Below are 12505 nucleotides of genomic sequence, written 5' to 3' on the forward strand. Positions count from 1 at the left end.
TTCATTGGACCCCATTTGAGCTGTCATGATATCGTAACCGCTCTCCCTACATCTAATCTCCCCTCCCTCCAGTTCATCTCTTATGATTCAACTTTTAAAAACTCTCAGCCCGTGTTCCCAATATAACAAGGTCCAAACACTTCAGCAGGACCCAGAAAGTCCTACATGAACATGCCTGAGTATAGACTGATCCTCTGACATTCCTATCTACCCCAATTCCACCACGCCACCACTCCCGTATATATATGATGCTGTAGCCACACTGCACCTCCCTCTATTCCCCAGACACTTTCCAGCTTCCCTGTTCTCGCTCATGCAGTTTTCCATGCCTACAATGCTTCCACATCTTGTCTACGTAGAGCACTCAGAGTTCAAATGTCACATCTTCCCTGGATACCCCACTACCAACCATGCTCCCTCCTGAACCTACCCACTCCGCACGGCCTGACACAGAAACTCACAGAAGCAACCTGGCGAAACTCTCTGATCCTTCATCTGCCATCTCAGAGCACTTTATGATACCTCTAACATGGTAAAATATCTCTGCATGTGGTCACCAGTAACGCTCATCATCCCTCTATGCACATGCCACTCCTCCAGTGTATTTACCACTCCTTGAGTTTTGGCTGACCTGGTGACTCGAATCAAATCCCATGGAAGTAATCCTGTGCCAGTTCTGGCACTAGGCCTTAAAGGAAACCAGACCCCATATCAAGAAGCTTGGACCCAACTGCTATATGGCAAGAGACCATGTGGAGAAGAACCAAGGGACCCCAAGGCATTCCAGCCACTCCAACTGAGGCACCAGATGTGAGTGAAGCCATCTCAGGCGTTCCGAGTGCCTAGCTAAATGTAGCCACATGAGGGACCCCATTCAATACCACGTGGCACAGCACAACCCAGCCAATAATTGATAATCATGGTGTCAAGTCAGTAAGTTGTGGGGTGGGTTATTTCCCAGTAACAGGTAACTGAAACGTAGTAATATGGTAGTATAGTTGCATGTTTACATGTCTCATTCCCCATGCATACCATATTTTCCAAAGATGATTGCAAGAACGTCTCCCATGCTCTTCTGCTGTGTGTTCTTGTTATTCCACCTTCAAGAGGTGTAGTCCAATTCTTCTCCCTTTGAATTTGGAGTGGCCACTGTGAATAGTTTATAGCCACAAAATGTGGAGGAAGGGATCCCGTGACTTCCGAGATTAGTTCAAAAGAGCTCTTTCGGCTTCTACCATGGTCTCTGGGGAAGCTCTCTCTTTGGGTGCTCCCTTCAGGGACTCCTTTGCAGTCCAGCTACCATGCTAGAAGAAGACAAAGCCACATGGAGCGGCCATGTGTAGATGCTCCAGTCACAGCCCCAGCTGTGCCCAGACTTTGAGTTATCCCAACCCAGGCACCAGATGGGAGTAAGGAAACCTCAGATGATTCCAGCCCCTGCAATCCAAGTCTCTCCCAGCCCTCGGAGCCTTCCCAGCTGAGTTCCCAGACATTGTGGAGCAGAGATAAGCAAACTGCACTGCCCCTCATCCAAATTCTCGAGCCCTGGAATCTGTGCAAAATAAAATGGTTGCTGTTTGATGTCACTAAGTCTGGGGTGGTTTGTTACTCAACAACAGATAACCAGAACACTTTCCAACTGGACTGTGGCTCCCAGAAGGTGGGGAAAAGTTTGGTCCTCATTGTATCCCTCATTTACAGCATGATACCTGGGGGCGTGAAGGACGCACTCACCAAATGTCTACTGAGTGCAGTTGAAAGGTTGAAGATGTGCTACCTTTTTTCTTTTTTTTAATGTTCAGTTTTACAGAATTTTGGAAATCTACTCATTTGGACTGAAAATAACAGAGGAAATACATCTTTGGGCTAGGTTTAACCTGGATTTGTATGTTTTGGATTACAAAAATGGCTCTTTCCTTTTCCTTTCTTCATTATGTGAAATCCTATGGGGGAAGTTGGACCTGCTATTGCAAAGCAAACTGAAATGGAACAAAATAGAGGAAAGTATTCAGTTAAAGAAAAATCAATCCAATTCAGTTAAGTACAGGACATTTGTTCCCTTTTCCAATCAAAGTGGTCATCCTGTGTTTCTCTGTTCCATTTTACATAAGGGGAAAAACTGTAAATATGCTGTATGCCTCTCTCCTATCAAATCAAAATTCAATACCAAAAAGCTACTCCACATAACTCTTTAATTGCCTTGGTTCAATACGATGTCTGTAACATGGAAAAGTTCTTTTAAAAAATGTATCGTAAAGACCCGACACGTGGTGACACTTTCCCCTGGTAGCATATTAATTTCTCCGTTATCTGGCCTTGTCAGGGAAGGAGATGCTTAGAGTAAGTGAATTTTCCAGATAGCCTCCCACAACTCAGAAGACCTCACTTAGAAAGCCTATAAATTCTCCCACTGTAAGAGAGCAAAAGCAAGGCCATCTTGTTACGCTAAATGGCCCCAGCCCCTCCTCTGTGCAACCACTCACTGTTCTGAATGTACTCTAAAAAATTCACGTGCTCTCCTGATTTATGGCCTCTACTTACGTATGTACTCCCCAACAGCTTGATAAATTAAAACTTTGTTCTATGAGTTCTTCTCCAGGAACAGGCTGACCACAAGCGAGAAACACACCTACAAAGTGTCCATCACAGCTGACAGAAGAGTGGAACAATGTGATGCCTGCAACCTGTCACGCCTGGAGACCAACATCCCTGGACCCCCTCCTTACTGCCCATTTTCCCTATATGACCGCTTCAAGATTCTATAGTTTTGGAAGATGGTTTTTTTGAGATATTACTCTGCCATCTTCCCGATTATGCCGGTTAATCGAATTAAAATTTCCTTTCTGGATCCCTAACTCGAAGTCATTGACTGGCTCAGATCGTGGCAGCAGAGCAAGCCCATTGCTCAGTATCACCACCACAAGGAGTGGCCACCCCTGCAGTGCCTTAGGCTGCATGAATAAGGCCTGACCAACCTTTGTTGTGTCAGTAAATGCTGGGCTGTAGAAGTTTCCAGTCCTAAATACATAAAGGCTGATGACTATACACCTGGACCCTGAGGGCTCACTGGAGCCAATCCCATCAGGGGCTAAGAATTCCTCCAAAGAAAGTGGTAGGAATGAAGCAAAATCCACATTTAATAGCCTTCCTCCTGGGCTTTAACACTGTTTATTTACAGAAACCTGGATTGTGGAGCACTGGTCCCACCCCCTCAAGCCTTCAAGCTCCTTTTAATCCTTGGCAGTCCAGCAATGGAAGGGGCAAAGCTTTCTAGCCTCATTGATCCAGATCCTATCAAAGGTGTTGTCTCTGTGTTCCCTGACTGTACAACAAAGTGTCATTCTCCCCTGTACAGATTTGACATGTTTCTAGTTTCACCATGATTCACTCGGTCAGGCTTCTTATTGATGCCATTAAATGCTTAATTCTCAGCTCGATATTGGTTCATTTGTTCATTCACAGTCATCTGTGCAGCATTTATTAAGCACTTACATGTGTCAGGCCCGGATTAGATGCTGAGGATAGAAAGATGAACAAGAGCAGTTCTCTCAGTTTTAGGGATCTCAGAGGCTAGCGAGGAGGAGAGACAGGTAAACAGTTGATTGGAATATAGCTTGGGTCAGCAAACCACAGCCTGTGGGCTAAACCCGATATGCTGCCTATTTTTGTATGTAACATTGTATAGGAACATAGACACATTCATTTACTTATGTATTGTCGATGGCTGCTTTCCAACTACAACAGCAGATCTGAGTTGCATCTAAGACCCTGTGGCCTACAAAGCCAAAAATATTTACCATCTGGCCCCTTACAGAAAAAGTTTGCTGACTACTGCAGTGTGGTGTGATGTGTACGACAATAGAGGTGGGTTCCATATTCAACAGACCACGGGAGGGATGAGTTGCCAAGGCGTGCCTGCACAGAGCAGGAAGTGCCCAGCCAAGTGCTAAAGAGTGAGCGCAGGATCTGCAGGAATAACAGCAAGGCAGAAGGACAAGAAAAAGGTTGGAGGGGAAAAATGAAGGGGGTGCTTGGGAGGATGGCTAGATGATGGGGAGGAGAAGAAAGATGTGGTGGGAGATAAAACTGAGTGGGGAGGAAGAGGAGATCTCAGCAGGTCATGAATAGGCCATGCTGGATTCTATTCTGTCAGCAATGGGGATTTATCTAAAGGTTTTAAGCAGAAGAGGCAACAGATAGAAAATAGACTGAAAAGAGGTGAGCAGAAAAACCAATTCAGATTCCATTGCAATGGTCTAAGCAAGAGATAATGACTCAGGAAAAAAAAGGCAGTGGCAGATTGATGGAGAGGAGGATTCTAAGGTCTTTAGGAAATCAAACTAACCAACATAGAAGTTTTATCATATATATTCAGTGAACACTCTACGTGGCATGATAACTTCAGGTGGCCAGGACAGGCAAGAAGTTCAAATCCATTGCTGAAAGACTCAGGCAAGGACCACCATGTACCTGTGTGAGGATTATTTGGGGCTCAGAAAGGAAAATCTTTGCTCTGCCTTTTTTTATAATTACAACTAAATGTTGGTCAGTGGGAGCTGGTGAAATGAGTGGAACGAGCGACTTGAGTGTTGATCACAGGGACACTGTTATTCATTATTTGATCACTTGTTCCGTGCTTGCTTTTCACTTTCTGTGAAACTAGCCAAACAGGGAGGCAGGTAGAGTACCAGGTGACAACAAGCACAAGCTTTGTGTCCAGATTGACCCCCAGTGCAAGTCTTGATGCATTCACTTAATTGCTCTGAACCCCTGGGGCAAGTTACTCAGCCTTATTGAATCTCAGGATCCTCATCTGTGAAATGAGGATGAGAATAACCAAGCAGGGGTCATTATGGTTTTGTTGAAGAGCTAGATAGAACAGCACAAGCAAAGAGCTTCGCACAGGCCTGACACAAAGAGGTGCTCCAGGCTCGTCAGCTGTAGTTACTTGAAGTGAGCACTCAGAGTGTAAAGTAAATATCCATGAGTTCATACTGATATAAATAAATGATGGAACAAATAAATAATTGAGAAAGAAGAGACAACCCAAATATCCCATGCAGAATAATTCCAGATGATTTATGTAGACGGTTTTACTGCAAGGAGATGGAGTATAATTCCCCACTCAGGTGTGGGCTGCACAAAGTGACTTCCTTCCAGAGAGTCCTGCGCAGAAAGCTGAGGGAGAAGTAATTTTCCACATAAGAAACCTGACAAACATGACCTCAGCCAGGTGATCAAGGTCACCATCAACAGTGATGTTGTCAGTATGGACCCTCGATACAACGTGAGAAGGACGGCACTTTGTGATGTGATGCGATAAGGTGGCCTCTGGTATCCCCCTCCTCAAAACCCGGAACCCCAGTCTAATCACAAGAAACACATCAGACAAATCCCAGTTGAGGAACATTCCACAAAATACTTCATAGTACTCCTCAAAACTGCCCAGGTCATCAAAACAAGGAAAGTCTGAGAAATTGCCATGGCCAAGAGGTGCCTAAGGAGACATGGGGACTAAATGTCATGTGGTGTCCTGGCTGGGATCCTGGAACAGAAAAGGAACATTAGGGGAAAACTAAGAAAATTTAAACAAGCTGTGGACTTTAGCTAATAGTAACGATGTGTCAATATTGGTCCATTAATTACAACAGATGTACCATACCCGTGTAACATGTGAATAAAAGGGATAACTGGGCATGGAGTATACGGGAACTCTGCACTATCATGGCAATTATTCCGTAAATCTAAAACTGTCCTAAAATACACCGTTTACTTAAGAAAAATTAAATCACAGGCCTCCAGTCATGGGAAGGGAAGGCGAAGCCCCCCCTTTCCTGCAGACTCTGCTGTCCTGGGGACGGGAGCTCTTGCACACCCAACGCACCACCAGCCCTCGAGCAACTAGACCTCTGACAGGGCATCAGGGCAACCCTCATGCACTGAGAACATGACTCAGGGCTCGAAGACTTTAAAAGGCTGTGTGAACAATTATTTTTCATATGCTTTCTTTTCCAATTTATTCTTCTGCAAGATAACTGGGCTCAGATTCCCCCAGGAAGAAAAATCTCCCGGGAAAATGACGAAAACTCAAGCAACGTTAGGAAACCAACTGGTCAGAATTTGTTGGGGAAAGACCACTCGCTGAAGTCCTCATTTACAAGCTTCTCGAACTGGCTCCTAAACGAGCTTCCAGCTAAGAAAATGTGTTAAAGCATCAATAAACCTGTTCTAATAAGTCCTCCATAACCAAAATCTAATTGAAGCTTATAAAGAGAGAGAACATCAAGTACTCCCTACAAGGCACGGGGAAAGGTGTTGGTCTTCCGTAGCCAGCAGGGCCATGGGACACGGCTGCTTTCTCCCCGGCCCACATGGGAGGGAGAGCATGAGAGTCCCCTGGGGGCTCTGTGGCATGTGTGGCATGTGGCGTGTGTGGCATGACATGATGTGGCTGCAGCAGGCAGGCTGGGCTCTAATGAGTAGAGCTCTAGACAGGTAAGCGGGATCCGATGGTACTCTTTACCTCCTTGATTACGCCACTTTACTGCTGCAACCAACAGTTTTCTCATACACAAATGAAGAACAACGAAATTTCCATCCTTACCCACCTAAGTGGCAGATTGTGATAATTAATGAAAACATAATCGTACGAGCATAAGGAGGCATTTCTTTCTTTAAGGCTTTGGGAGTATATAATTTTTTGTAGATTCTTAGAGAAGTAAATCAAGGCTTTAGATTCAGTGGGTGGGTCTTTGTTCTAGCCAATTACTTGACAAACATTCCTCAATCCATGCGTTTGTTAAACTCACTGCCTTTGGTTACTAGTTGCATAAGATCTTATTCATAGACCTAAGCTATGTGGGTTTTTACCCATCTTCCAAGCCTTCCTCGTCCTAGTCTGACCGCTCTCCCAGTACTCCTGAGAACATCTGAAATACTGAATTAACATTCGTACTGCAAAGACACATTAAAGAGGCTGGTGTAGGGGGCCAGCCCGGTGGCATAGTGGTTAAGTTCGTGTGCTCTGCTTCAGCAGCCTGGGGTTCGCTGGTTTGGATCCCGGGCACAGATCTAGCACCGCTCACCAAACCATGCTGTGGCGGCATACCACATAAAATAGAGGAAGATGGGCACAGATGTTAGCTCAGGGACAATCTTCCTCAAGCAAAAAGAGGAAGATTGGTAACAGATGTTAGCTCAGGGCCAATCTCCCTCACAAAAAAAGTCTGGTGGGCCTAAAATATCATATTATATTTTGCTGGTGCCATTGAGTGGATTCTGACTCCTAGCAACCTGTGTACAGCAAAGCTGAACTCTTCCCGGTATTTTGTGTGTGTGTACGCCATCCTCCCACCTTCCAGAGCTATATCAGACAATGTTTTGCTACTATTCACAGGGTTTTCACAGCCAATTTTTTCAGAAGTGGGTGGCCAGGTCCTTCTTCCTAGTCTGTCTTAGTCTGGAAGTTCCGCTGAAACCTGTCCACCATGCGTGACCCTGCTGGTGTTTGAAATACCAGTGGCATAGCTTTCAGCATCACAGCAACATGCAGCCACCAAAGTATGACAACTGGCAGTGGGGTGCTATGTTCCCTCAAGGGAAATCAACCAGGCCCCATGGCCAGAGCGTCGAATCTTAACCACCAGACCAGCCCGGCTGGCATCGTATTATATAGCATATCTTAGATCATTCATAGATAGACCTCCTGTAAACACTGAGAATTCTGGCAACTTCAGTCTGCACTACCTATTTGCCTCATCTGCAACCAGAGATATTCAATTTTATTCCTGGGCTGGCATACAGGGCCTTGGTGGTGTTCACATTTTTCTGTGCTCATTCTCCCCCATTTCTAGGGCTTCCTTCCTTGTCTCACTTTGGCAAGACCTTCCCTGGATCACTAGCTCACACAATCCCCATGGCCAGCCTGTACCCTCTAAGAAAGATCTGGTTCTTGGAAGGGGCCAGGAAATCCCTCTCATTTCTGCCTGACCACAGCCCCGTCTTTTCTCTCGGCTGTTGTCATTTTGGCTGCCCAGGCAGAGGGCTCACCTTGCCCCTCTGGTACCTTCCATAACGCGTAGAGGCAGGGCTTTCCTGTTTCCAGTTTTCTTAGCATAACTTCAGGCAGAGTTGAGAGTGCTTATGTAAGGAGTAGAAACAGCTACTAGAAAAGGAGAGGTTAAAGATAAAGGAAAAGGGAAGATCTTCCTGCAAAGTCTTGGAAGGAACAGAAAGGACTTAGAGTTTGGAGCACAGCGGGTTGAATTTGAGAAGGAGGGAAGGAGGGAAAGGGAAAGGTGTCAGGGTAGACACCTCCTCCATGTTACGGAGGTTAAGATGGTTCATTCTCATAGAATCGTTTTATTTTTAATGAAGGACAAAAGAGCCCTGATGAGACTACGTGTGGGCAAGATTTATGGAAAATAAGAGCAAATTAAGGAGAAAAGGAGAAACTGCTTGGAGGCAAGGGTTAGGAATTCTCCCATCACACAGCAAGTCCCACTGAGACTGGCTACAATTGCCAAGAACCTTTAAAGGCACCTTCTAGCCATTTTGAGAGTCTTCATATTATCATGTAGACTTTAAGTATTTCTACAAAGTTTGTTTAAACAGGTATATGACCCAAAAGGTTAAGCCCCACTTCTCTAGACTGTCATGTAACTTTTCTGAAAGAGAACTTCTATCCTGGAATGGCTTTGCCCATAGAGGAGTTATGAAACCACCTCTATCTGGGTTTGAAGCAAAAGACACAAGGAACTAAGGGAAAAAGTTTATGTTCTTATAACTTTCCTTCATCGTGGGCATTATTTTGGTATATTGCCAGGCACCAATCACCTCTGGGTAGTGCCTGCGCTCCGAAACAATTCTGCAAGAATATATTATTCTATGAACAATAAACTATTGTAACATTTCTTAGTTCCAATATCAGACCTAAAAGAACACCACATCACTTGTTCCCTTGATTATTTTCTCATGAACCTTGAGTTTTGATTTATGCTCAACTATTTCTACATCTAAAAACATTTTGGTATTTTATAATCAAATTTTAATCTTCTGAACTAGATGATTCAGGGAAAATACTTAATCCATCAAAATAACTCCAAACCATGTGCTTTTCAAATCACCCCCAAAATGGCATATAGTTTCCATCATGTTCGGATTGTAAAAGGCTTTGCAATTTATGACCATTGGCTTATTTCCAGTTCCCTGAGCTGTCAATGCTGCACTAATGCCATCCTCCAAGGACCCCTGGCAGGATTTCACAAGGATATCTGTGGGTTCAGATTAGTAGGAATAACCAATGAATTTATTAAGTAATAGCAATCAGTCTTGAACCTTGCTCCCAAGTGCCCTCGTAGCTCCCCAGAATTCTATCTTTGAACAGGAAATAAGCTTGTGGAAAGAGAAAGGAAACCATCACTGTTAAGTGCCCACCAAGAGCTGTACTTTGCATATATTATCTCATTTAAACCTGGGGCATTATTTATCATACAGTGAGAAAATCAAGGCTCAGAATTTCATAATTTACCTAAGGACACAGTCAAAGATTAGATTCCAGGTAGGTCTGTTTTTTAAGCTCATGGTCTTCCAACCACTTTGTTTTGTTGACTCCTACTAATAATTATTAAAACTAGAATAAACAGCTCCAAAGGTCAATTCTAGCCAGTTTGTACTGGGGATATGATCTCTTACATATAGATAGAAATACATTCACTAAATGCACACCTATCCCCACTAATACACAGGATATGTATGAATTTGGTCCACCAAGACACTAAAAGTCAGGAAATACATCTTTCCCTAAACCACAGGTAAAAAGAATATACAGAAATAAGTTCTAACTTATTTCTTAGACTGAGTCTGGAAATAGAAGTTTGGAAAACGAAAAAGCATATCTGAGAGAACACTAAGTGACTAAAAATAAGGAAAATTATCTCAAAGTAAACTGCCCACAAAGACAGCCTTTCCAGGGTAAGTAGGAATTTATTATTCACGTTGTTGGGAATAACTGCCCTTGTCTTAGTCCTGCCTTTAGAATGTGCACACAGACATTATTGAACATAAAACATGTACAGCATGTAATCTTCTAACATAATTCATGTCTGAAGAAGCAAAATAAAACCACCCTTCAGAAATTCCTTTCTGGTCTCTTATTTTGTTTTTAAGAAATCTATTTTTAAAGAAATAGAGGACTTTACTATTCACTTTAATTTATCCCTCAAATTATTTCTCCTCTTCTACCACAAAAATGGGTACGTCTTTATCAACAGAGACTTTTTTAAATGTTTAATTCTTATTAAATTCTTCCAAATATTTTTCCAAGGATGCTGCAAGTGTTTCTCCTCTTCCTTATTCTTTTAAATGCATTCTAGGGGCTGGCCCCGTGGCCGAGTGGTTAAGTTCACGTGCTCCGCTGCAGGCGGCCCAGTGTTCGAATCCCGGGCGTGGACATGGCATCGCTCATCAAGCCACGCTGAGGCGGCGTCCCACATGCCACAACTAGAAGGACTCACAACGAAGAATATACAACTATGTACCAGGGGACTTTGGGGAGAAAAAGCAAAAAAAAACTCTAAAAAAAAAATAAAAAAATAAATGCATTCTACATCTTGCCTTAGCAACAAAAGCAACAGCAATAACAAAAGCAACAAACCCAACTCAAGGAGCAGTACTTACTTGTGGTTGGTTAAGGCCTCTGAGTTAAACAGGTAAAGTTCATCACTTGTGAGCCATGTGACCTCCACAAGTTACTTAAACTCTCTAAAGCTCAATTTTCTCAACCTTGATGTGGGGATTCCTGTACCTTCCATATAAAATCATTATCAAGATTACATGAGGCATGTCAAACATGTCTGATACTGCCTGTCGGTCAACTAATATTGGACATCACTAGCTCTTAATTTCAGATGTGTAAAGTCCACTCATCTGAAGACTTGGAAATTCCAGGAGACACGGTCATATAAGCATTTTCATATCATCATCTACATTGGAGTAGCATCATCAACCAGACCTCTCCTGCAGAAACAGAATTTGGGGCAGTCTTTGGGGTTCCTGTGAATGCCCTGAGATTGTGCAAACAGTCCCACATCTATATAGTATGAGAACATGAGAAGACATTGACATTTCCAAATGTTAGAAATCTTCCTAAGTTGTTTCTCTGTCTCTTCACTTGTCTATCAATTTGCTCCTCTCTTTCATCAACCACTTAAATCATATTTACTGCACACTAGGTTTGATGCTTCAGGAGTAGAACAGAATTACATGTCTTGGTCCTGACATTAAAGAGCTTGGAATCTGTGAGAGAAGCAAGAACTATGCTAAAGAAACAATGAGGGACCAGCCCGGGACCCAGTTGATTAAGTTCGCAGGCTCCGCTTTGGCGGCCTGGGGTTTGCCAGTTGGGATCCTGGGCACAGACCTATGCACTGCTTGTTAAGCCATGCTGTGGTGGCATCTCACACAGAAGAGCTAGAGTGACTTACAACTAGGGTGTACAACTACACACTAGGGCTTTGGGGAGAAAAAAAGAGGAAGATTGGCAACAGATGTTAGCTCAGGGCCAACCTTCCTCCCAAAAATATTCATTAAAAAACTTAAAAACAAAAAAGAAACGAGACGGCAGTTCAAGGTGGTGGATTATTCAGTGTGAAACTGAAGGATACTGAGAAGTTCGTAGGGAGAAACAACCGTAGGTGGTGAAAATACAAATTTAACATCCCTTGCCCTCTAGACTGGCTGTCTCTATTTTTCTGAGAGTCAACAAATCCACTGGGGAGGAGGGTGATTTGTTTCACTTGGGTCCTGGGATTTTTAAATTTAGGGAGTATGAGCAACCATGCTCCGGACAATTTTAAGAGAATAGGGAGTGTCGGAAAGGCTTCTCCTTAGCTCTCAACACTCCTACCCAACTCCCTGTGTACAACATTCAACATTCCCTCGCACTGCCAACTTCAGACTCACCCCGACTCAAGGGAGATGGAAGGGGTGCTGCCGTGTTGCATACAAAGCGTTGCATAAATAGTGTTAGCTTAGCTTGAAAAAAGCCTGTAAAGATTTGAGTGACTTGAGTCAGAACACCATCTTCTGCCATTAAAAAACATAAACCTGTGCTCACTTTGGCAATACACATACTAAAATTGGAACGATTCAGAGGAGATTAGCTTAGGCCCTGCTCAAGAATGACATGCAAACTCGTGAAGCATTCCATATTAAAATGTATATATATATATATACATCTTAGGATTTTACTTTTCTCTCATGTTGTTTTCTCTCACGTGCCGCATTCTGGTTACCTGGAGACCACCTCAGTGGAGCACCAATTGGAAGCCTAGGCAAGCTCTTTACCGCTCCTCTTCGTGTCTCTTGGGTTTATACTTTCTGTAAGAAAAGGTGCCTCTGGAAGGGGAACAGAGTGAGTGGCATTATTCCACACAGTTGCATAATTGGAGCAGGAGAAAGACCGCCGTTTGGGCTTATTAATAAGATGTTGGTGTGTTTCTTTTTT

General features: G+C 43.5%; 1 non-coding gene across 1 annotated transcript; it reads left to right on the forward strand.

The window, feature by feature from the left end:
• Nucleotides 1-12107: 12107 nt before the first annotated feature.
• Nucleotides 12108-12214, forward strand: LOC139073753 (U6 spliceosomal RNA). Its single transcript, XR_011522741.1, has one exon. It is a non-coding gene; the product is annotated as a U6 spliceosomal RNA (small nuclear RNA).
• Nucleotides 12215-12505: the final 291 nt, after the last annotated feature.

This window comes from Equus przewalskii, chromosome 9 (assembly GCF_037783145.1).
Source record: "Equus przewalskii isolate Varuska chromosome 9, EquPr2, whole genome shotgun sequence".
Classification (NCBI taxonomy): Eukaryota; Metazoa; Chordata; class Mammalia; order Perissodactyla; family Equidae; genus Equus; species Equus przewalskii.